At 33.8% G+C, this 27809-nt stretch overlaps 1 long non-coding RNA gene across 1 annotated transcript; it reads right to left on the bottom strand.

The window, feature by feature from the left end:
* Positions 1-23840: 23840 nt before the first annotated feature.
* On the bottom strand, positions 23841-24652 carry LOC118344278. Its single transcript, XR_004798028.1, has 2 exons — positions 24463-24652; positions 23841-24094 (listed from the first exon to the last, which is right to left on the bottom strand). It is a non-coding gene; the product is annotated as an uncharacterized LOC118344278 (long non-coding RNA).
* Between the last annotated feature and the right edge of the window lie 3157 nt (positions 24653-27809).

Genomic DNA, 27809 nt, shown 5'->3' on the forward strand with positions numbered 1-27809 from the left:
TGACGAGTAACATTACTCTTTATTATAACCCCGGACACTACCAATATCAGTAATATTCACCATTCAATATTGCAATTTTTTTATATATTATTGGTAATATAAAATATATATATCTGTATAAAAAATAGCAGAATTAATTAATGTTCAAACATTAAAGAATTAATTATGTCATACATATATATATATATATATGGGATATATGGTGCTGCACGCTGTCATGCATGATCTAGATATATATATTGATCGATAGATCTTGTAAGTTGTACGTACGAGTTAATCTTGTTACTGTTGGAGTATAGTGTTTGGGAGAAACAAGTTGCAAATTGGGATGACTTTTTGTGTTGTTATATCACTGTTTATATTTGAATTATTAAACAGAATTGCAAACGAGATATGCTGGAAAGATTTGATGTTGCTAGCTGCATAATATATATGGTTGTCCTTGTCAATAAAAGCTGGATCGAATATATTTATATTTATATATATATATATAAACCCTAAGCACTGCATGAAAAGAGATACTAAAATTACCACCAGTCATATAAACTCCCCATCAAACCTGTTATCAAATTCAAACTTGAGATGTTTCTCGAAAACAATAAAGATCCATCGAGCAGCTGCATGCATGCCATGCCATGCCAAACGCATAACACATTATACTGCATGCATGGTTTACATGCAAGTTAGCCAGATATATGCATGCATGCATGTGTAAAGTCATGCATTATATATAGGGAAACATGTATCTTCCTTCTTACCTTTTTTTCTTTCTCCACCTTTTTCGCCCTACCAACCCGGCCCTGATCCTCTCTTTACATGCAGCATGCTTAATTAGTACATGATCATGCATGCATGCATGCGCATGCGAGGGCGCAGGACAAAAGCCTTTTTTAACTTTAAAGGCCCGTTTGTTTTCAGAGATGAGATGAGATGAGTTGAGATTAAAGTTAAAAAGTTGAATAAAATATTGTTAAAATATATTTTTTAATATTATTGTTGTTTTGAGATTTGAAAAAGTTAAATTATTTATTTTATTTTGTGTGGAGATTTGGGAAAGTTGTAATGATGAGGTGAGATGAGATGAGATGAGATGAGATGTTTTTGGAAAACAAACAAGGCCGTTTTTTGAAAGATTGATCTATAGCTAGCTAGCTATAAAATAGTGAAAGCTTATTAATTAACACATCCATCTGATAATTAGTATTTTAACATGTCGTAAAATTAAGTTACTAGTTAAATAATTACCTGCAAAAAACAACGTCCCATGAAATTAATCTTAATTCTATATATACCAGAATATCAGAGCTATATTTAATTCCCTAATATTTATATTAATTAATTACAGGGACGTTAATTACTTTTCATTGATACATCATCCCCATAAATTACTTTGGACGAAAGGCAGTCTCATTTCCCAAAAATATTCAAAGCAATTAATTTATAAATAAGACTTCATGATTACTTTTCTAATTCACATATTATTATATGGTTCTAATTATATATATAATTTGTTGAATTGATAGATATTTTTCCCTTTGGGAACCCTCTCTCTCAATCCAAAAAAAAAAAGCCTCCAGATCTAAGTTTAACTAGAGGATCGGTGGCATTAGCTTTCTCCTCCTTCTCCCTCTCATTCCCTTATTTCTTAGTTTATTTTTCTTCTTTCAAGGATGAAAAAGTCAGATCTACAGTTTTCCAATAACCGTTAAGAGACTCTTAGGCTGCAAATCGTTCAGACAATAGTGGCGGTTTTGCTGAAATCACCGTGCATGATCCTCAAGCATAGGATTACCGGAATCACCACTACCAAATCTCAGATTTGACTTTTGTGGTTGAAAGGAGATAAGTTTGTTGCCTTCACATGTCGTCAAAGTCTATCGGAGTTGGTCCAAACTCCAATCCATCATTTTTGTCCTTGTTTTCCTTATTGTATTGTAAAAAAAAAAAGTTCGTCCTTTGGACGGTTTGTCTGTAGAAGTTGAGTTCTCCCTTTCTATGAATGGTGAAGTTGAGTTTATGTTTGGGCAAAGAACTACTGTCTCTTAGACATTTGCCTGTAGAGAGTATTAGCAGTAGTGAAGTCCAGACCAGTCCAAATGGTTGACGGAGATATCTCTGCATATATCCAGTTATGGATGTAAGTTTCTCTTGATGAATAAATGAATGATAACATTTTTCTTAAAAAAAAAAAAAAGTAATTATATATAATTTGTTTTCTTGAAAAATTAACGACAATTCGCCATGATTAATTAAGCTCGGTTTCTGGTCATTTAATTTCGATATATAAAATTAATTTAAGTTTTTTAATTTCAATAAAATCAGTTTTATTGAGAAATGTAGTAGTTACTACCGGCCTATTCGTTAAAAAAGCAAAACAGCATCTCTCTTCAAGATAACATATATATATATATATATATATATATATTTATATATATAAGTCACACTTCTATTTTTCATTTTCCAATCTATTGAAAAATTAACAAAATCAGTATCATCCATGAAATAACTTAATTTCTTTGGTGTATATATGTTACAGTTTTATTCAAAAGAGTCTTGAAAGTTAATATATCTACGATTTTTGAGTATATAGGGCTGTAAATGAACTAGTCTGTTCGATAGCTCACTCGGTACTCGTCCGGTTAAACTCGAATCGAACTTGACTCGTGAAAAAAAAAAGCTCACCCGTGAAAATAGATATCCGTTCAATTAATAAATGACACATATCCGATAAAACTTTATTCGACTCCGCTAAGGCTTGCTAAGGCCCGCTGGTTTATGCTCGAGTCGACTTGTTAGTTCGACTCGATTAAAGCTTATTCATATATTGAAAAATATATACATACGCATATATATATATGTATTAGCTAATAATAAAAGTATAACACTTTTATAATTAAATATATAATATGTAATCTAATTACTTATGTCTATATATTGAATATACTTCATAGGTATATTTTATAATTTGTATAATAATTAGTCGATAAGATTTAATAATTTCATATACTAGTATATGGAAACTACATATGAAATAGATATTAAAATGTAGGTATATAATATATTGTTAATATGGATAAATATCAACTAGTTAGATATTAATTATTTATAAATTTTTAAAATCTTATAATTTAATAGAGATTCTACTTGTTAGTTGTACATATTCAATATTAGACTTTTTATTTTTTTATTTATCTAATGTATTAATTATTAAATCTTATTAAAAAAAACAATTCAAGCTCAAGTTGAGAGTTTAGAGCATCCTCAATGGATTATCTAAAAGTTAAATTCATTGAGTATTTAACTATTAGAGAGTAAAATATACTCACAATGGATTAGTTAAATTCCAAATAATTAGAATTTAACTACAATAACTTTTAAATTTGGAATTTTAAAAGTTTTTTTAAATTTGAAAGTCATTCTAGATACATCAAATATATTTTTTATCAATTATTTCTCACTCCGTTTCTTTCTCATCAACGTTCAGTGACATTCCTTATCAATTATTTTTGTATTGCACTTTCATTGAGATTTCTTTATTATATATAATCATTTTATCTGTTTAGTATCTTTTTTATTTTTTGAAGTAGTTTTGTATCTTTCATGATAGTTCTCTGGTTCTTGGAAAACTTGAGAATAGAAAAAAAAAAAATTCCAAATTTGGTCTGGAAAGGAAGCTGTTTCCAGCGTGATTAACATGTTTTTTTGTTCAGATTATTCATTTCTGTGAAGATCCTACATGTACGTGGTGAGCCATCAGTCATTTATAATTTGGTAAAAAAAAATATAGTTGAATGGGAAATATTGGATTGATTTGTATTAGCTAGAATAGTAAATTATGATAAAATAAAATAAATTAATAATTAAAAAAATATTTAATTTTTTTAATTATTAATTACTCATTACTATATAATGAATAAATTGATAATTCAATGCAGAAATTTGATGTGAATAATCAAAACTAAATTCATCTTATATTATATTATTGTTATAAAATGAAAAAATAGTTATTCGAATATAGAAATTTATATGAATGAAATAATCAAAAACTAAATCCATCTTATATAAAATTGAAATATTTAAATCAAGAAAACTTTAAATGTTTTTTTTTTAAATCTACGATTTATTGTAAAAATATATTATAAAATAATTATAACTGCAGTCATGTCATTTCTCTAATATATAATATAATATTGTTCTACCAATGAAATCAGAGATTTGCTTGGAAACAATATCATTTGTCATAGCTTTATTCGTGATGGGATAGTGTTGGCCTTGGGACCGCAAAAGATGTCCAGGATCGTACGGATTTCCTATTTTCTTTATCTTTTATCTTTTTTTTTTATTATTATTATTATTATTATTATTATTATTATTATTTTAAGTGAGAGAGAAGATTCCTAAAAAGAAAGATAGTTATGTGATTTTGAGATTATTTTTTTAACCTGCGAAACATCGTACTTGTATAGATGTATGTTTAATCCTAGGTATGAAAGTTACTTAAAATAAAAAGGATGGTAGCTTTTAATTTTATTAATAACCTTCACTTGTGACATGGAAAATATCATGATTGTAAACAAATCATGTTTTTTTTTTTTTTTTTTTCTAATCAAGCATATTATAAATAATAAATTATAAAAGTTTAAGGTGGATCTTTTCCACTGTCAAGACACAAAAAACAACTAGGAATAATATCTAAAGGTATGCTTCTAAATACAAGATTTGTAGCTGCCTATTGCGCCATCGAGTGCACGCATCGATTTTGAAATCGATGTATCTTAGTAAATTTACAGTCTTGGTGAATTTGGGAGATGTGAAGAATGTCATCAATAATAGTTGATATGTTCCAGAAAGGAGTCGAATCTGGATTTTCAATAGATGTAAATATCGACTGAGCATCCCCTTCTATTATTGCACGATTCTGATTGGAAGCCGTCTTAGATGCTAACAATGCTGCCAAGGCTTCTGCGATTAGAGGATTAGTAGTTTGGAATTTTTCTGTTTTTACTCCCAGGATATCTCCTCTATGATTTCTTTGTATTACCGAGCCTACTGAGAAATGATCCCTCACTGCCGCATCAAAAGAGAAGCTTTGATAATTAAACGGAGGAGATTTCCATTCTTCTTCTTTGCTGTGTTGACTCTTTTTTATTTTCCAGGCTTCTTTATAATCATCAAAGATGTGTTGAAGCTGGATTTTTGCATCTAGGAATGATAAAGATGTGTGATTGTGGACTATGTCATTCCTCTTTCTCCAGATAAAATCTAACATTATGACTGCAAATAGCTGGAAATGATGCTTTTCTTCTGATAGAAGGCCCAATTCTTTATCTGGATAGATGATCATCCAAATCCAATCTGATATGGAATTTATAGGCAGTCTTGTAAGATTTAAAAGCCAGCTACTCTGTTGCCACAAGATTCTGATGACAGGACATTGTATAAAAAGATTCAGTAAAGTCTCTTTCTCTTGGTTGCAAAGTGGACACTTTTCAGAATCTTGTTGAGTAATGAATTTACCAATTCGTGATTTGGTAGGAAGAATATTCCAAAGAAGTTTCCACAACATCAATTTATGGCGATCATGAATTTTAAGGCTCCACATAGGCTTGAAGAGTGATATAGAGAAGCTAGGCTGAACTAAAACTTGAGTCTGCAAAGATGCATGATAGGCTGTTTTGACAGAGTATTTTCCATTGTGACTGAGTACCCATACAACTTTGTCTTGCTCAATCAATCTTACCAAGAGAGGGATTTTTATAATTTCTGATATGCTCTCTTGATCAAAAAGGTTTCGCAATTTTGGTACATCCCAACTCCTAAGATTACTAATAATGAGATGTGAAACTGTAAGATTTGGGTGATCAAGAGTCATACATTGTATTTGCTGTGGCTTGAAGTTATTCAGCGAAGGAATCCATGGATCTGACCAGATATTTATAGATTCTCCACTATAGATTTGGAAGCAACGACCTTTATTAAGCAATTCTCTTGTTTTAAGTAATCCCTTCCACATGCATGAGTCAGTTGTTTTTTGTGTCGCCTCCCAGAAAGTTGTGTTCTTTAAATATTTAGCAGAAAGAATTGAATGCCACAAACCATTTGAAGGTCCACTTAATTCCCAACCTGTTTTGGCAAGCATCGCTTGATTCATCCTTTCCATTAATCTGATACCCAGTCCACCTTCCTTTTTTGGTAAGCAGATAGATTTCCAGGACTTTAATGTCATATGATGAATTTTGTCCTTTGAGAATCCCCACCAAAAGTTCTTAAAAGATTGATCAAGTGATTTGCAGACTGATTTTGGTAGCTAAAAAGAGGTCATGTGATATGTTGGTATCGTGCTTACGACAGACTTGATTAATATTGTTCTGCTTGCCTGAGCCAATAGCTTTGATTTCCATCCTTCCAATTTTTTCCCACTTTAGCTAGCATATCACTGTAATTTTCTTTTTTGTTTCTATTGAAGGATGTTGGTAATCCCAGATATTTCATTCTAGCCGATGCAGATTTATAAGGTAACCATTGGGAAATAGAAGATTTTGTTGCTTGGCTTGTATTTCTGGTGATGAACATTGAAAACTTACTCAGGTTTATCCTCTGTCCTGACCAACGTTGATATTTTGTCAAACACTCTGATAAGTTTTTTGCATTTTTTTCCATGGCCTTTGTGAAGATAATAGTATAATCTGCAAAGAGTAAATGTGACACAGCTGGACTATTTCTACTGATTTGAACCCCTTCCAGTTTCTGTTGAGCTTCAGCCTTCAATAAGATTCTTGATAGTGCTTCTGTGACCAGAGTAAAAAGAAAAGGTGACATTTGATCTCCTTGCCTTATACCTCTTTGTGATTTGAAGAAACCTCTTGGTGAACCATAAATGAGAATGGAGAAAGATACTGTAGATATGCATGCCTTTATCAAATTTATCCACTTTTGACTGAATCCCAAATTCTTCATCACTGCGTAGAGAAATTCCCATTCCACTTGATCAAATGCTTTTCCCATGTCCAGCTTAATAGCCATCAAACCTTTTTTCCCTGATTTTCTTTTGAGATGATGGAAAAGCTCATGAGCTATGATAGTATTTTCCTTGATGTTTCTGCCAGGGACAAATGCTGTTTGGAGTGGTGAGATGATTTTTGGGAGTAGATCTTTGAGACGGTTTGCCAAAATTTTGGTTATGATCTTGTAGCTGACATTCGTAAGGGTAATGAGACGATATTGAGTTGGACTATTTGGACTAGAAGTCTTTGGGATAAGAGCAATGTTGGTATGATTAATCTGCTTTAGAAGTTGACCACTACTAAAGAAATTCTGCACTGCTAGTATGACTTCTATTTTAACAATGTTCCAATAGTGCTTATAGAAGAGGGTTGTCATTCCATCCGGTCCTGGAGCTTTGTTACTGGGAATCTGTATTAGAGCTTCAAATATTTCCTTTTCCTCTGGTATGGCAGTTAGAGAATCATTCTCTATGTCCGAGATTTGTTTGTCCAATAGATTATCCAATTGTTCAGGAAATATTGGATTTGAAGAGGAATATATGAAGCTGAAATGATTAATAAAAGCAGATTCTATTTCAAGAGGATCCATAGACCAAATACCTGGTCCCAGTTTGATTGTTTCAATTGCATTCCTTCTTCGACGAATTGTTGTTGTCAAGTGATAAAATTTGGTGTTGAGATCCGTTGAAGTTAATCAAGTAAGTCTGGATTTTTGTTTCCATAAGATTTCTTCATATTCACGTTGCTTGTGCAGTCTATGTTGCAAGAATCTTTCTTTTTCTTGGTTTGAAGGAGTCATAAGATTGCCTTGTATCTCGAGAAGTTCATTTTCAATCTGAAGGATATTGTGATTGATCCTGCCGAAGTGACTTTTGTTCCACATTTTAAGTGCTTCTTTTGTAAACTTGATCTTCATGCACAAGATATAAGACGGGTTGCCCAAGTGTGGTTTCTTCCATGTTTCACTGATTATTTGGTGGCTCAGAGGTTCATGAGTCCAAAATTCTTCAAATTTGAATGATGGAGCTTGACGTATATTAGCTGTTGTTCGCAATAAGATTGGATGATGATCCGATGCTGATGATGCCAAGTGCTGTAATGTTGCATTTGAGAAAAGTAGTCTCCATTCTTGATTAGCAATGGATCGGTCTAATCGTTCTCTTATAAGTGCATTCCTTTGTCTATTATTGGTCCAAGTGAATTTTGGTCCCATATAACCAATATCAATCAGGCCGTTTATGTCCATAAGGGCTTTAAGACCCCTATTTGGGTTGAAAGGAACAAGCCTACCCCCATATTTTTCAGACTGATTAGTAATATCATTAAAATCACTCATACAAACCCAGGGCCCTGAAAAAGCTTGAGATATTGAATCTAAATGACTCCAAAAATTAGCTTTGTTAATCCACTGAGCTGGTGCATAAACATAAGTGAGTAACCAAGGTTGGTGTGGGGGATCGGAGTAAACTAAAACAAAAATTGCATTACTATTAATATTTACAAGCTCAAGTTCTACACCCGGACGCCACAAAAGAAGAAGGCCCCCTTTTTTACAAGCAGCAGGAATACAAACAAAATGATGGAAACCTAGACTATGAACAATAGATATGGTGTTATCATCTACCACCAAGGTTTCCGACAAAAAAACTACATCCGGGTTATATATCCTAATATTGGCCCTAAGGTTTCTGATTGCTTTAGGGCGGGCTAATCCTCTGCAATTCCAAGCTAATGTCTTCACTTGGCTTGTGGAGGCTTTTTTAAGCTTACCTCAGAAGCTGTTTTGGATTTTCCTTGGGATGATGGTCTGCTGTAGGGATTAAATTTTGTTTTCCCTTTTAACTTTTTCTCTTTTCCGAAATTTCCAGTATGCATATCTAAGAGTGCTTGAGCCATTGATGTTTCTTCTTTATTTGAGTAGGCTGTCGGGTCTTTTTTCTCTATTTTGATGAGTCTTTGAGATTTCCTCTTAGGAGCTTCTGAAAGTTCAACCAACTGGTGCCTTTTGAGAGATGGAGTAATCAACTGAAAATCCATTGGAGAGACGGATTGGTCTTCAATACTCACGGGTTCTTGGCTTGTTTCTATGGACAGAGCTGATTTGCCTGGGTCATGCGTAGCAGACGGAAGTCGTATATCAGGCTTTGTCTTGAGATTTAAAGGGCTGTGTCTTGCTACGGGCTTAACTGGCATATCAGGCCTTAGAAATGGCTGGACTGAAGTCTTATAGGGGCCGGCGCTAGCTGCTATGGGCTGAAGTTGGATATCTGACCTTTGAAAGTTATAGGTTTTATATGGGCCGACATTAGAGGCTTCGGGATGCTGGGCGCTCATGAACAACGGCCTCGTTTCAATATCCTTAAGTTCAACACAGTGGGCTCGATGGAGACCCAGCCCGATTTCTGATCCAAGCCCATCAATTTTCTGCTGATGTTGATAAGTCTGCATCGCATTGTGGATAGTCTTCCATTGCGTCTTCCATGGAGAGATTTTCTCTGACGTCGCACTAAAGGACGAGATGACAAAATGAGGATCGGTTGGTGGAATAAAGTTAAGAGGGATATTTTGCTGAGACTTGAATTGAAGCTGCAGGGTTCGATGGTTGGCCGAACAGTAATCACATTTACACTTGTAGGTGAGAGTATTAATTGAGACTGATCACTGTAGCTAAACAGTGTTTGAGAATCTGGTGGAGTTGTTCCCTTCGCAAGTTCATTTGGGTTTTGGAGAGTTGGAGGAGAAGGGAGGAATTGCACCCGATCCGGAATTTTTTCTGCATTTTTCTCAATTTGAACACTGGTAAGATTACTCTGCCGACCCAAAGTTATCTCATAATTTTTCCTTGGGGAAATAACTTGCTTTCCTTTGCTGTAATCATCTGCGTTTGAAACCGGAGGACTAAATTGTTCGAAGTGTTCTGTTGCTTCATGTTGCCCACTATCTATTTGTTGGTTTGACTGAACACTTTATGGGATGTTGTTAAACTCAGCTCTAAGCCAAGGGCCGTATGAAAGTCTTGTAGGAGGTGAGCTTAGATATCCACAAAAGATTTGAGAATGTCCAAGTCTTCCACACGCATAACAAATGTCTAATAATTTTTCATATTTGAACGCGACCCATACCTCATGGTTCCCAACTCTCGGCATCATGAAACCTTGCATGAGTGGCTTAGTTATATCTATCTCCACTTTAATACGAATATATTTTCTGAAGGTTAATCCATAAAGAGGATCTACTTCCACTTTGATCAATGAACCGAGAGCTTTTCCAATTTCAATTGCATTTTCAAGAGTTATATGATCTAGAGGTAATCCATGTATTTGCACATTGAAAATAGCATAGTTTAAACTGATTTCTTGAAGAGTAGCTCCTAGTGGCCAAGGTTTCAGAATAAGTAAATGCCCTTTAAAGTTCCAAGGGACCTGATTTAGCACTCTAAGTTTATCTTGAGTGGATCTAAAGGTGAAAATAAACTTGTTTATCTCCAAATCCTCAATGAGAAAATTTTTGATGAAGTTCCATGAGGCCTTTATACTTGAATGTATTGCAAATTTATTCAGAGGCCGATCAGCTACTAACCTTCCTATCAGGATTTTGTCTGAGTTTGCTTTTGCAGTTTTTGGAGCAGGTTGAAGATTCATATCACTCCATGAGAGATCTTCCGTTTGTGAGATTAGAGATTCCGTGTCCATCATAATGCTCGTTTAGGTTGAAGAGATCGATGAGTGTAATGAAGTGTGTAATATTAGTATCTAAGCAACAATAAGTGCAGAAATATTATCCACCTCCTAGATAGAGAAGCTCTGACTTCTCTCTAGCCAGTACTGGTACGTTGAGCCTTGGCAATCTCTTGAATGAATATGTTTGTGTTTATCTTGTAAACAAATCATGTTGCCCATTCAGATACAAGGCGAAAAGATCATCATTTTAGGGAAAGCATCGCTATTGGAAACAGAGGCTTGTACACATGCAAAATGGAAACATGATCATTTTTCAAGAAGAAAAATACTATTTTGCCAACTTCTTTCACAATCATCTTCTAGTTAAACCTAAGTGATACTAAAAGCATTTTCATTGGCTTGGGAAAAGTTTATTGCAAAGTTTGGCTAATATGCTGCTTTTCGCCTTATGCTTAATCACTCAAAACTTAGACTTCACATTGGATTAGTTATCTTACTCTCCATAATAATAAAATAATATTATTTTTTATTTTTTATTTACATTTAATGCATTATTTATTTATTTTTAAAATACTTTTATTTTCATTTTCATAATTTCTAACAATCTCTATATCAAAATAAAATTCATCTATCAAGCTAAATTAACAATTTGTCAAACAAAAGTTTTATCAAAAGTACTTCATACATTTCATAATCTGTTAAACAAAAGTTTATCAAAATTTCCTACATTTCCAGGTACTACATAAGTTCATACAAATGTATAAAAAATTCATATATTTCCATCTATCAACCTAATACATAATTTGTCAAACAAAAGTTTATCAAAAGTTCATACATTTCTAGCTACTACATAATCTGTCTAGCCATCAAAAGTTCATTTCTATCCAACCAAGTATAGGTTCATCAAAACAACAAAACAAAGTAGGTGGATCAAAACAGCAACTCAAAGTAGGTGGATCAAAACAACAACTCAAAGTAGGTGGATTAAAACAGCAAGTTATCATAGCCACTATACAAAAACAACCGAGCAAAATATATTAAGATTAAGATGGTGGTCTATTTTTTCTAGGATGTCCATTTGAAGTGACCGGAAGTAATCTCATTGTACCGCATTCATGTTATCAAGACCCAAACTCATGATTTCAATCTCCATCTTCTTCTTCATAAGGTTTATAATTTTAGTTCTATCCCTCTCAGCCTGGCTTACCACTTCCCGCCGCTCAATCATCATTATCTTCCTATCACTTTATATGTGACTTAACCTTTCGTCAAAATCAATAGGTGAAGATTCTTTGTGTTTCTTTTTTCGTTCCTTTTTTTTTTTTTCCAGCTTTCTTGCCTAGTGGCCTCTCCACATTGATAGACATGCACTCACAAATGTTGTCATCCCTGACATTGGAAACTGGAACGGTAGAGCAACCTTCTTTTCTCTTTGTTGAAAAATTATCCATATGCACTTTCCACTTTGGTTGGTACCTCAATAGGTTCCAATAATGGTCCAGATTATAGGTGACTTTTTGGGTCGATCAGTACATTAGATTTGCCTTCTCAATCTAAACAACAATCATAAAAATATAAATACACATTTCAATGAAAATCTATAATAATTAGAAACATACATTGTCTTGTTCATTGGTACTACTTGGATGCATTGATTCAACTTGGGTCAAGCAACCACAAAACTTATTTGTGACTTTTTGGATGGTTGACCATCGATTAGTACATGAGCCCACAGAACATTCAGGCCAGTTAGGTTTTTTAAAGGTATTAAAGTAATCATGGATTTTTATTCACAATTGGGTGGATTTGGTTGGTTCCCCTGATAGCATCTATGCTAATGTTGAGCTACTATGATATCAAGAGGTTGTCTTCCTCCACAGTGAAGGGACACACCCACTTGGAATTTCTTAGTTGGTGCCCTTACTTCCCCTTCGGGTTGGAAGACCTCAACATTATTGCACAAGATGCTAGCCATAGGGGGGTTGTTAAAACAACCCCACCCAAACATCATAAATTTATGAAGTGTGGGGAAAAAAGGGATCTTCATAAATTTATGAATTCATCCTTCATAAAATAGTAACCATGCAACAAAGTCACAAACCCCAATCCAACTTAGGGGTGACAATATGTGACATGACCCGTTAATCCAACACGAACACGACACGATAAAAGCGGATTAGGGTTTAGTCTTAACGGGTTTGAGTCAAAACAGATTGACCCGTTAAGACACGATTGTTTAACAGGTTAATAACGGGTCAACCCGTTTTGACCAGTTACGAAAGTTAAAATTACAATTATACCCTCATACCTAAAAAAAATTGTTCAAAATTTTAATTTTGATATTTTTATTGTTTAAATTGTAATTTTGGACTTATTGTTAGTTATATATTTTTTATAGATATTGTGATCTTAACATTTATATAAAATTATGCTAAACTTAACCAGGTCAAATAAGTTAATTTCGGGTCTATTCAATCTATTTATATAAACGGGTCAAAACAGATTGACATGACACGACCCGTTATGTTAATAGATCGTGTTAGGATTTGAGATTTTGACACGATAAGCTTAACGAGTCGGGTTAGAGTTGACCTATATAGTATAATATACATGTCTTGACATGACATGAATATGATTCGTTAATACAAGTTGACACCTCTACTCAAACTTCATACAATATCAACCATAAAACAAATCATAAAACCATAAAAAATCGACCATAATGCTGGACATTACTTTCAAAAGCATGAATAATGATAATGATAGACATTACTTTCAAAAGCTGACATTACTTTCAAATGCAGGACTGAGTCATTACTTTCTAATTTTAGCTTTTCCACTAACATGTATTAAATGAAAACAATATTGGTGGTGACATACTACAATAGTTCAAATTTTGTTTTGTTGGTTGAAAACAATATTAGCTTGGTGCTTGTAAAAGCGTGCGCACACGCTCACTCACAGTAACACGTGCATGCAAAAGCACACACTAGCAAACCTACAAGGTGTTAAATCTATTCTGAATTAGTTAAAGGTTTTTGTGGCATTCTTTGTGTTTTTGTGTGCTAAATCTGTTTTGTTTTTGTGTCATAAATCTATCATGAATTTGTTATAGGTTTTAAATACACAGTCTTTGTGGCAATCTACAATTAAAGTTTTAATCTGTCACGAATTAGTTAAAAGTTTTTCTGTCCTGAGTTTTAATCTGTCCTGAATTACTTAAAGTTTCTTCTATAATAACCAACACCAACACCAAAGTTTTTGGTCATGAATAACTAAATTTATTAGATGAGATATACTAAAATAACTGAGTTATGCTAAGTAGAACATGTAAAAAGTTTTAATGTCAGGCATAACCCTACAATATGCAGTCATCTCCCAATTTCTATGGCAAAGGTAATGGCTACAATGTTAGCTACCATGTTCAAACAAAAAATCAAGAAATCTCCTCAAAATAAGAAGTCTCCGTTTTTCTCTCTCACTATTTTTTTCAAACAAAAAAAATCATCAATAACCATGCTCTATAGTAAGAACTTAATAAAGAAATCTCGATCAAATCACAAATAAAAAAAATAATCATGCTCAACAGTAAGAAAATAATAATAAAAAAATTCTCAAATCACAACAATAACCATGCTAATGATTTTTTTTTTTACAAATCATAACAATAAGAGCAAACAATGACAAAAGTTGTGAGAGAGTTAGGAGAAGAGATAAACCACATAAATTAACAACCAAGCCGTCGTCGAGGGTTTTGTGGCAGTCGTCGAGGACGAGAGTCTTCACAGGGGCTCAGTCATGGAAAGGGTGTGGTGAATGTTGATTAGTAGGGGTTTCGAGATGAGAATAAAAATGAAGAGAGGGGTTTCGGGAGTGAGACTGGTGGCAGATTTGTAGAGAGTGGGAGTTTCTCATTCAGATCACGGGGGCTTAGTCGTTGGGACCGATAGAGAGTTACGGGAGTGAGAGTTACGAAAGTGAGGGAGAGAATGGGGAGAAGGTTACAGTGAGAATGGGAGGGTTTCCTGTGAAATTGAAAGGAGCGAGAAATAAATATTACAGTGTTTAGTTAAGTTACTGTACCCCCACATATTTGGTGAGTTACTGTGATCTAGGCCCAACCTTGTGTATTCTTCTACCTAGGAGAGATCAATAGCAGCAACCTATCTTCATCAATCTTTTCCTTCTCTTTGATAGTTCCTGAAGGGCTCTCTTATGCATTTAAACTTGACTTCTTATATCCTCATTAGGGTAGGTAGTTACTACCTCAAGTAAGAAGTTTAGAGAGGCTGCTTTCTTTTCCTCCTATGGTTGGTCGTAGATTAGGTGAGTCTAACTCATCTTCCTTCTATAAGGGGTAGGCCTTGCAAAAGGCATAAATGGAGTCATTTTCTAGCTAGGTATCCCAATCGAGTATATGTCCAAGAAGGGGTCTCGTCCCGAGAGAATGATGAACTTTGCCAGTCTTCGCCTCTGACCCAACCAGGAGAGAACATAGGGTCAAGCCAAGCCTATACTCGCCTGAATGGAATTCATATCTCCTTCGTCTGGTCGAGAAGGGAGAAAGGCCAACGAACTGGACCGTGACTCTTCTATTACCTTATGGAGAAGTCCAGTCTTGTCATGATTGATCCACGTCCTACCGTAGTGCTCAGAGAACCAGGCTTGCTTAGCTTACAAAACTAGCTTACTAAGGTGAAGGAATTTGTCGTTGATTGCACGAGCTAGACAGTCAATCCAGCCATTCCCATGGGCTTATGGTTGAAAAGGCTGAGCAGCAAATAGAGTGTGAGCCCAGTCGCCAAATCAGCATAGACTCTGAGATAGAGGAGACTTTCAGGAGTGCCCTAGTATACTCTACTTGTTCACTTGTGTCGGTTTGGAGTACGGTCAGTTCGTCGGGAGGATCGCCCCCTAATAGATCACAAGGTTCTAAAGTGGCAGGATAGGGGGAGGATCCGTAGGTTTTTCTAAAAGTGATGCCCTTATCATATTATTGCTGAAAAGAAAAACCATATACACATGCCTAATTCAATGTAAATAATTATCTAATCATTTGATGAAATATTAAAAAATAATGTAGCGATGATATGTAATTAGAAAGATAATAAATAATTGTACTTGGAAGTATCTCTTTGAAGAAAGAAAGATGATTCCTAAGTTTGCTTTTTCTTTTTTGTTATATATATATATATATAGAAATTGCTCTTTTCTCTTTGTCTTTTATGTTTTCCGACAAACAATTGAAAATTCTAAGTGTAATTTTCCTTTGTTATAAATAGTAAATATAGGAAAGAAAAAGAACCCCATGCATGCACCTTCGACATATGATCTTAGACCTTTTCTGCACTAAAGATACCTTCCGTACGAGAGGGTCCTCTTCACTATTTGGCTTCTAGTCCCCTATTCTCTAAAATATTTTCATTGAAATCAAAAAGTACGGAAAAGTTCAAATTGTAAAGCATCGTCGATAAACAGATCTCCACGGCCCCTACGGCCCTACCAACGAAGCATCGTCAATAAAAGAACTATATTAGAAAAATAGAAAGTTAATTATTAAAATAGTTCTCTATATATATATATATATATGAAAAATATTATACTTACAAAAGATATCTACCAAAATTCTTTATCTAATTTTTTTTAATTTTATTTTTTTATTTAATGATTAAATAAATATTTTTAAATGAATATATGATTTTTTTTATTTTTAAAAAAATATTTAAATATTTTAAAAAATAATTTAAAAATCTTTTGTTGACAAAGCAACGTCCTATATATATATATACACATATATATAGACTCTGATCATACATATTAATCTCCAAAGAGTCGGGCTACTTTACCGCCCAGAGTAGCTTGCTCAACGTGACCACACGTTATTTTAGGTTTTTTTTTTCATTTTTTTTCACATTTTTAATATATTTAAATATTTTAAAAAAATAAAAAAATATATTTTAATATATTTAAAATTATTTCCTTAATCATTAATTAAAAAAATAAATAAATAATTTTTTTTTTTTACTCAAGCGGTCAACTTGAGCGGTAAATATGGGAGACAAAGTAGTTTTATTCATCCCCAAATTCTATTTTAGCTTGTTCACTTTTTTATTCTTGTAATTTTGATGAAATATGTAATCCTTTTTTACTATTTCGTTAGTAGACTAGTGTCGAAAGTGCTACGTCCGCACCAATAAATATTTGACACGTATGCAGAATACTTTACAATTTTTTAAACAATACAAAAATAATATAAAAACATTCCTTAGAAAATTGAGAAAAACATCTAAAAAATTCATTTATGATTCTGAAAATATCTTTTAAAAATTTTTAGGAAATTGATTTAGATTTCAGAGTCAAAAAGAAACTTCTAAAAAACCTTCGCTGTTGTTCAAAAATGACTTTCATTTAAACAAAAGTACAGCTCATAAGAAAAACATATTTATTTGTTTTAAATTTGAAACTTGTTTATTTAGATGTTTTTCTAAAATTTTATATTATTATATTCTAAAACATTATGCACGCGTGTCAAATATTTATTGGTGTTAAATTGATTTCTTTAATAATTGACAAAGGGAATAATGGCAGAAGGATTAATTTGATCAAGTTAATAAGCCTAGAGAGTAAAAATTTTACTCGAGACATTGAAGTCCAAACAATATTTAAAAATTCTCCCTATATATATTATGACCTATACGATTACAATCAATCACGTATTAATTTGTATAATTCTATTCATCAGCTACTATTCACCCTAATATTACACACTGCTGATGCAATTTTTTGTTCTTTTTTCCTTTTTTCTTGCTGAAACGCTCGTTTAGTAACCCATTTCGAGATTTTCCCACCTCGCCCCGCATTCTCCCCTCTGTTCAGCTTCTTTTTCCTTTTCTTCTCTCTCTGCTTGCGCTCCTACATATTGTTGAAGTCTTAGCTTCTTTTTCCTCTTCTTGTGAAAATTCTTTGGGCACTTTATCATTTCCTTCACGCAATTATTCAAATTTCTAAGTAACTTTTGAGATCTTTTTTTCTTTTTTAAATTGTGAATTATGGTTTTTGTTTGGGTACGAAAAGAGGTGACAGGAGCCACGAAAGCATCATGTGTGGGTTGTCCGAATATTTGGGAGGAATACCATATTTGGGGCTCCTATCAGATTTCCTTTCAAGATTTTCTTATTGAAACATGTTTTTTTTTTCCGTAGGTTATTGATTTTGTGATCAATCAAATATTGAAGATTTTGGGGCTTAGGGTTTTAAGTTACCTTCCTTACTCTTACATTGATGTTCCCTTTAGCCTATCTCATATAGTCAGGTATTGAATATGTTGTGTTCCCTTGATCGTATCTCCTATAATGTCAACCAGGCATGCATTGGCGTGAATTATTTAATTGTTGTTCTAAAACCAAGTTTTGGGTTGGTTGATTTTGACTTTATTTTTTTCATTTAGTTTTCTACACACAAAGAGACAAAAACTAGAATCTAATTGTAGATATCAAACAATATTGCTTCTCTATCAACTGATAATTAGTACCTCTCTCTGAAAGTAAAGCTCAGGATATATAGTCAGTCCAATGCTCTCCTTTGCTGCAAAAGGATATCATCGCAATCTTAGGTCCACCTTTCATTGTACCTTTGAAGACCACGTTGTTTGGTGAGGAGCCAATAATATTGTTGAAGTCTTCACATGCTACTTCAAGGTCCTGTCTGTTGCGTTTCACTCTTTTCGCTTTATGCTAACATTGGTAAGGAATAAAGGAGAAGCAAGGCCTAAGGCCTATAAAAGGAGGATTAGCCTCCTTGACTAAGTGCACCAGTCATATGCTTAGCTAGTAATTTTTGACTTTGGTAAAATTTATCTGTTGTCCTTTTTTGAAAAATGGAAAGGGGTGAAAGTTAAAGTTTTGCTAGTGAAGAAGCTATGTGAGTGTATTTGGAGTGAGAAGAAAAATTGTATGATTGTAACAATTTTTCACATAGTAGGTTTTCTTCTTTGGGTCTAATGGTTTTTTTTCCTGTTTTGGGAGCTTTCCAAGTAAAGCCTGGTGTTGTGATTATTCTCTATTTTTCTTGATATTTCTACAAAGGGTAGATCCTAGAGGGTAAATTTGGGAGGTCTAAATTCTCAACAAGTGGTATCAGAGCCTAGGTCCTTTTGGTGGGGTGCAGCTTTGGTGTGGTAATGTGGATATGTATTGTCTTAGGAGATTCTGTCTAGGAGATTGGGTTTTAAGTGGCACTATTTGACCCCTCCAATCTTTCCTGGAAAAGTTAAAGTTCTATCTAGGAAAGAAGAATCTTTCCTTAAAACTTACTTAGTCAGTACTATTAATTTCTACAGTAAAATTCATCGAGGCAATGTTTGGAAGTAGGACTTCAAATCCTATCAAATTTGAGGTAGAGAAATTTGATGGGAGAATAAATTTTGGCTTGTGGCAAGTGCAAGTCAAGGATGTTTTGATACAATCATGATCACACAAGGCGTTAAAGGGCAGACCAACCCCTAAAGTCAGTAGTGATACTAGAGACTGGTGAAACAACTAGTACAAGGAGCAGGTTCGGCAAGTGACTCCAAGTCAATAAATAGAGATACTGATAATGAAACTAACTTTGTGTCTCTCTCTATGAAAGATGATGTCTTTTGAAAAGGGACATGTACATTCTCATGGCATGCCGCTAATTCCCAAAATTGCCATGATAGAGGATTTGTTAATGTTAGCGTGTCTACAAATTTGCACATAGGCAGGGTGTGGTGGAAATTCATGTCGATGGTTGATGAACTTCCAGGAAAGTCAAACGTGGAGGTTACATCATAATTTTCAACAAAGTTGTTTTCGACATGGGCTGAAGTAAAATATTTAGAATTGGTTTATTCTGAGTAAGTATACTTTTATGGTGGAGTATGATAGTGGAAGTTATAAAGATCTTCATTGAGGTGGAGTGTGGCTGTGGCAAGGTGAAGATTGTTGGGTTTTGCTCTTTGGCTTTAGTCCCACATTGGTAGGAAATAAAGGAGGAGCAAGGCCTAAGGCCTATAAAAGGAGGATCAACCTCATTGACTAAGTGCACTAGTCATATGCTTAGCTAGTAACTTTTTGACTTTGGTAAAATTCCTCTATAGTCATTTTTTCTAAAAAGGGAAGGGATGAGAGTTAAAATTTTACTAATGAGGAAGCTATGTGGGTGTATTTGTGGTGAGAAAAAAGATTGTGTGATTGTAACAATTTTTCAAATAGTGGATCTTCTTTTTTGGGTCTGGTGATTTTTCTCCTATTTTGAAAGCTTTTCACGTAAAGTTTGGTGTTGTGATTATTTCTCTATTTTTCTTGATATTCCTACAAAGGGTAGATCTTAGGGGTGAATTTTGGAGGTCCAAATTCTCAACAATGTCCTCCATATCTCACCACATCTTTCAAAGTATCTGAATCTGTAAGAAAACCAATAATTAGCCAAATTATTTACAATCAATTAATTTCCAAAACTTTTAAATTCATTCCCAGGATTGTTGGAAGAGTTCATTTAGATACTACTAATGGATTCTTAACCATTTTGAAATATTGGTATCTTTATATTATACCACTAATTTCCTCACTGCAATAGTTCCAATGTTAATACTCGATCCTGATTACTCTGAATAAAATTTCACATACTTTATCATTCAAATACGAATTACATTTAATTGGTTTAAATATGTGCATAAAGAATCTTCTCGTTTGCATTGGAAGGCCACCCAAGCCTTCTACGTCGATTTCACCGACCCAGGTATTAAACACATTGGTCATTTAGATATGTTGTTGTGTCTGACATTTCCATTTACTTAATGTATTGTTTATTTCTATATTATATGGATGTTATGGTCCTATAAAATCATACTACCTGTCATTTATGATCCCTCAAAATATATATCGAAATCCATACTAGCCTGGTAGATGGCTTCTATTGTTTTAAAAATTTTGTTTGACGTGCTTTTGAGTCCAACATTATACCTAATTGCAATATCATTTTGGACCAAATATGTCCTACCCTCCGTCGAGTAATCCAGACGATTGGAGATGAGTTGAAGAGACCATCTAGTAAGATGCATTTTAAATTTTTTTTAAAGTTTTTTCATAAGTGCATTTCACTCTTTTTAAAATTGTGTCTAATTGCAGCATCCGTCAATACCACCTTATATGTTGTACCCTCTGTCAAGTAATCTAGAGGACTTAAGACAGTTCAAGAGACCATCCAGGTAGATGCATTTTATTTTATTTAAAAAAAAAAAATTTTTATACATGCATTTCAATCTTTTTAACAACATGCCTATTTGCCGCATCCGTCGATGCCACCTTATATGTTGTACCCTCTGTCGAGTAATTCTGAGAACTTGGGACGGGTTGAAATGACCCCCTCGTCAACTATGCCAAATAGTGCTGAAATTTCAAATCATATTGAAAGTGCGTCACGGACGATTGATCAAAGTTGTCATTCTACTAATAGTATTACACTTTTAACCCGATGACTTTAAGATCCAATGTATATAATATAAATTCTTATCTCATTCATACATTTGCATTTTCAAAAATTGTATTCGACTTAAATAAAGAGGCGGAAGCGGAAGGAACTAATGAAGACGTATGAGTTGAAGTACTAGAATCTGGTATGGAGTTTGCAACTGAGAAAGTTCTTATGGCCTATTACAAATGATATGCTAAGCAAGAGAGTTTTGATGTGAGGACTCAAAGAACAATGAAAGAGATAGATGGAAGTGAGAAGTATCTGACAATTGGTTGTACACGTGGTGGTAAATACTAGCCTAACCATAATAATATCTCGAGGCCACGACCAACAGCTATTTAAGGTGAAGGTAAATTCTCACTTGAACAAGAATGGGGTATGAGTTTTGACAATTGTTGAAATTGCTCACAATCATATTACTGCCAGCCTAAGAAGTCCAAACTTTTGAGATCTCACAAGTATTTTAGATGAATACAGTCAAAAGATGCTCGATTTGAATGACAAAGTAAGTAGTCGAATAAACAAAAATTTCAACGCACTTGTTGTTGACTGAGGGGGGGGGGTGTTTGAGAATCTTGAATTTCAAGAGAAAGATTGTTGAAATTTCATTGACAAAGTTAGACACAAACAACAATTTCACCTACTGGCATTTCACAATTTTTCATTACCAACTTGCTGATCTAGTCTATTACATAGTTTGTTGTACTCGATAGTCAAACACAATTCAAATAAAGTCTGATTCAATAAGTTAACTGCAAGTTCAAGCACATGTCGGCATTTCACAAATTGGTTAATATGCATACTCCATACTAACAGGTTAATTTCACAAATGGATATCATACATATGGATACCTCTTTTGTACATCATATCCAAAACATCATAACCACCTCACTGGCCAATATGAAGGTGGGACAAAAAAATGAACCTAGGACGGAAAATTAAGGTTGAACGAAAAGATTAAGGTGGGAAGGGAAAATGAAGCTTAGACCGAAAAATGAAGGTAAGAAGAAAAAATAAAACCATCCCTCAGGGTGAGCAAAAGGGTTCGCCTCGCTCCCGAGCAATGGCTATGTTGATCAAAAGTGCCTGTCACTCTCATGGAGAAGCACTATGTTGAGCAATAGAACCCGAGGTGAGCAACTCGTCCCAAAGAGTGAGTGACAACACTAAAGAAGGCAAGTGCCCTAGCAAGGCACTTTTGCTCATGCCCCAACAAGGCACTAAGTAGTCGAAGGGCAAGAATAATGATCCAACCCCCATGGGAGCTTGAATAAATCAAACTAGTTCCATGGGAAATGCTATTCTAAGGGCGATCATTCAAAAAAGAATAATTGAAGCAATGTTTGCAAAAGAATAATTGAAGGGTTCTAGCAATGGGCTATGAATGCTTGCCCAATGGGGTGCAAAGAAAAAGTTCTCATCCCAGGGGCCATTAAAAGTGCTCACTTCGAGCAAGAATGAGGTTGATCAAAAGTTGCACGGAGCGACCTAAGAGTGCTAGCACCCCAAGGCGAGCAACAAGCACTCCTTTTATGGGTGAGCATTCAAACAATTAAATGAGGTGGTTCTGCACCTAGGGCAAGTACTTTGCTCGGTACGAATAGCACAAGAAAATAACCTTTGCTCGGAATAACCGAGCAAAGCAAGAAAATAATACTTCATCGAGTGATCCCAAGTAACGCCAATCAGACTGACACAGTGCTCGGGATAACCAAGAAGAGCAAGACAATAATACTTGCTCAGGTGTGGCCAACCCGACCAATACACTACTCGGGATAGCCAAGCAGAGAAGAAAACAACCCTTCTTAGGACCACCGAGCAACTACATTCTTATCAAAACAATGCTCAAGTAACCGACCAGCACAAGAAAATAATCCCTGCTCAAGGCGAGCTTCATTGCTCACCCATGATGGGTCGTGTGGAGTGCCTGCCATGTTGATTATTCAGAGATGTAGGCCTATATGCCAACACTTATGCTCACCTTGGGCTTGAATTTCTTCTCTCTCGTGTTGCGTGCACTCGTTGCTCTCTCAATGCATGGTATTATCGCTCACCTGGTGCCAATACTCGTTGCTTGCTTCGAGTGTGAACACTTATGCTTGCCTCCAACATGATTTTTCCTCTCCAAGAGGGTGAGGCTCACACTTTTGCAGTGCTTAGCACTATTGCTATTCTAGGTCACCTTGGGTTATGAGCACTATTTGCTTGCCCCGTTGCAAGATGCTTTCACTGGCCTTGGTGGGAGCACTCTATACACAAAAATTCATAAGAATATTTTTATATTTCTTTTTATATTTAAAAATAATATTATTTCTATATAATACTATTTGGTAAAAAGTAGCAAATATCTTCATCTTATTTTCAGCAATAATTTATAAAATAAATAATATTTGTTGTATTAATATTGTTATCATTTTATAAAATGCAATTCTTATTTTTAAGTTCTAATTTATGCCGCTTCTAAGCGGTCAGGCCATGTTTCCTTGTTTAACAACCTTCCACTTATATGATGCCACCTTAGAAATTACACCAAACACTAAGTACACTCGTTCACATGGAAAACAAGGAAAACAAAATAATAGAATCAACCACAATAGGAAGATTTGTGCTTCCAGTTTCACTGATGCACAATAGAAAAGCAGCTTCCACCATCACCAGTCATTACCAAAATAACTCCACTTTTCATTTCCGTCTACACTCTAGTTTGACAAACAAGAAAACAGTTACCATTCAACCTGCCAAATCTAGAGTTCATCCTTCCATTCCTTCAAGCTTCAAAGAAAAAGAAAAATACAGCGGCAAGAAAACACAATTTTATTCATTCTAGCTTCATCTGAAGAAGAAGAAGAAAACCCAGTGTCAGATCTCGTGCATCCTCTCTCTCATATATCTTCCTCTCTCTCAGGTCTCATAAACTGCAAAATATAAGAAGAAACTACCATTAAAATAAACTACAACATATTAAAATAAAAGTGAAAAAGAATATTTAAAAAAAAAAAGTATTCTACACTGACAACCACAAATAGATCTCCCTCCCAAATCTTATTCATCCACCTAGGAAAATTCTAAAGCAACAACTAGTCCACCGCCACATTTTCTTCCCTCTATCTCTCATCCATGGCGAGAGGGCTTCCATGCCACTCAAAAGAGAGAGTTAAGAGTTAAGGTTGATTTAAAAAATAAAAGGATAAAAAATAGAATTAGAGGCGAGGTTCAGTAAGAGCTATGCCAGCCAAGAGGAGCACGAGTGCACGACTACAGATTCGTCGTGTTCAAGGCCAACCTGCACAGAGCAAAGCGACACCAGAAGCTAGACCCTGGCGTCATACACGGCATCACCGAGTTCTCTTATCTCACTCCGGTTGAGTTCCACATATATTTTCTTGTCGCCGTCGAAGGCCAAACAAACCAAAAGAAAAAAAAAAAACAAAGGGACTGTGACACACAAGGGGAACCGAGGAAGAGATCTGAGAGGATTAGATCTGTGTGTCTCTTGGAATTTCTTCTTGGATGCAGTCTCATTGTATTTTTAATGGAATGCCTACGTGGCATTAGATGAGTAGAGGGCTGCTTTTGGGGGAAGATAAGCCCGACTTGTTTTAAGGAAAACTCTTTAATTAATGATTGATCTTTAATTTATCATTCCACCATTTTATTTTGATAACATATTTTAAGCGGACATATTTTCCTTGCACATATAATCTTTAATTATATATATAACAATACTTTAGTTAAAATGCTATATAACATGCATATAATTGGTGGCGGATAAAACCAGCTTTGGGCTCGTAACATTAAAGATTTTTGATAAAATATAATAAAAAAATACAAGAATAGCACAAAGATCAAGAAAGTAGTGTAAAACAAAAAGAAAAGTATGGAAGCAAAAAAGGGCGACCAAGACTTCAAAAGAGGATAGCATCTTTCTCCTTTCCTACACTTTCATATTTTTTAGAATTTTATGCATAAATAATTATTCAGAATTTATATTTTATATTTATAATTTTTTTTTATAAGAAATGATGATACTTTTCATAAGATATAGAGATATTTTTCATAAAATTTAAAATTTAAAATAATAAATAATAGCTAATGAGAATAATTTTTCTTCACACTCTAAATAAGAAGAAATGGAGATTTAGAGCATGCAGTATATTACATCATTTATAATAAATATCACACTTTAGTCCTATAGATGGTGTACTAGTGAGTATTATTTTTGAACCATGTACAAAAAAACTGTCTCTTTTGTTTACTTTATGCAATCTATTTATATTTGCAAGTTATGAGTGAACCTTCCTTTAGTTGGAAAAAGACATTCAACGGTGAAAATGAGTTGTATCAGTGCTATCTATCTACGTCAAGATGAGTCATGATATCTCTAATATCAATTAAGAGTATTAAAAACTACTGATTTAGCTAGCAACTATATATGCAATTCCATGTATTTGATGTGAGGGATGAGTTAATTTATCTCTAAAAGAAGTCTGGTAGGAAATTCTGCCTGCCCCGGCCCGGTCCCCAGGGGTATCATCTCCTAAACCAATTAAGATGTAATTTGGATAGTAAGTTGAGATAAAAGTTGAAAGTTAAATAAAATATTATTAGAATATTATTATTATTTTTGTTGAGTACTGTGGAGTCTAGTCCACACTATCCGAGCGAAGTCTATAGTTGCTCGAGCGGAGGCAAGTCAGAGAGTTCGTTCAAGGCAGCTAGACAGTGAGCTCGAGCAAATGCAAGTCAGAGAGTTCACTCGACACCGCTCGACAGATTGCTGAGTGGAGGCAAGTCAGAGAGTTCTCTTAAAGAGCCGTTTAACACATGGCTTGAGCAATTGCGGGAAACAAGTTCGCTCAATGCGGGTCGACACGCCACTCAAGCGAACATCACTATTATACGGATTTTAGGGTTTCTCCGCTGTTTCAATATAAATATGGTATTTTGTTACATATGTTCGTACAGAGTTAATAGTAGTCGCCCCCATTATTGTATTGTGATTCTTCAAGTAATAAAAATCTTTTGCAGCTCTTGTGAACTTAGGCAATTTGTCAAACCACGTAAATCTTTGTGTCGTGTGTGATTGCTTGTCTCTTTCGAGTTTACTTTTACTTTTACTTTATTATCATCATTTTTCACAACAGTTTTGAGATTTAAAAAGTTGAATTATTTATTATATTTTATGTAAAAATTTTAAAAATTATAATAATAAAATAAAATGATACACTTCTTATATCTAAACCTGACCTAAATATAAATGAGATTTGCTAGGTACATGCTGTTTAGTGCATCAAACTGCATACCAACACTCATAATTTTTTTTATTATAAAAATAAATAAAAAAATATCTTATATTTAATATTCATACTTAATTTGATGCACGAATTCGTTTACAAGAATATTTTTCTAATATAAAATCTAAATTGATGAGAGGAGTTAGGACGCTTAGATATATGAATGTGGGGATCAAAATGGTGACAGTTTTCGCTGGATGGATCTCCTCTTGGAAGGCTCCAGTAGTGGGATCAAAGTACAATCATTTATTTATTTATTTATTTATGCTTTTGCCCAATCCTCTCATGTCGACATGACTAGACTATTACTATGCATGCTGCTCTAGCTATCTAATCATCAACTAGTCCACCCGTGCAATGATGCTTCCATTATCTAAATCCTACATCAACTTGCAATTAGGATCCTAGTTATTCATTATATATATAATATATATATATATATATATATATATATAGTCCCTACTTTGGTTTCATCCTCAATAATTTTAATTTAATTTAATTATTATAATTTTTTTAAAATTTTAAAATAATAATAATATTAAAAAAATAATATTTTATTTTATTTATCTAAATTCATCTCATCTCACTATCCAAAACAGCCCGTCGTGAGTTCCAAAATCCTAACTAGCATTAATTATCAGGTTTAATTTCTGCTTATATATAGTCAAGAAAGCATAATGAAATAAGTAATTAGGTCGAAGTTTACCAATAAATTAAGCAATGAGCAAAAAATGGATTTAAGTGTGATCTCCACTTGGTATCATTATTAATGGCTAATAGCTGGTAGTGTGGAGACGTATTATGTTCTAACTTCTAACTCACTCTAGGACAGTTTTGGAGGGTGAGATGAGAATTTTATATTTTATTTTAAATTTTAAAATATTATGTTTTAATATTATTATTGTTTTGGGATTTGAAAAAAGTGTATTGAGATTTGAAAAAATTAAATTGTTTATTATATTTTGTATGGAGATTTGAAAAAAGTGTAATGATGAGATGAAATAAGTTGAAAATTTTATGTTTTATTTTAGTTACCAAACCTACCCTAATTCTTTTGCTGGACCTTTCTGTCATTGACACCTACTAATTAATTTGTTGGTTTTCAACTCCATCATCATTTAAGCGCCCTCCATATAATCTATTGTAAATTCTTGAGGGTCATGGGCCGAAGAAATTGTGTTAATAAGTAGTACTACTCATCTTCATCTTCAGCTTTGCTGTTTATATTTATTGTAAGAAAATAATTTATTTGTGGTCATTTATATTTTATTAAAATAATTATTTTTTAAAAAATTTAATTTATTCTAATTACAAATAATCATAAAGGCTCATTTTT

This window comes from Juglans regia, chromosome 1 (genome assembly GCF_001411555.2).
Source record: "Juglans regia cultivar Chandler chromosome 1, Walnut 2.0, whole genome shotgun sequence".
Lineage (NCBI taxonomy): Eukaryota > Viridiplantae > Streptophyta > Magnoliopsida > Fagales > Juglandaceae > Juglans > Juglans regia.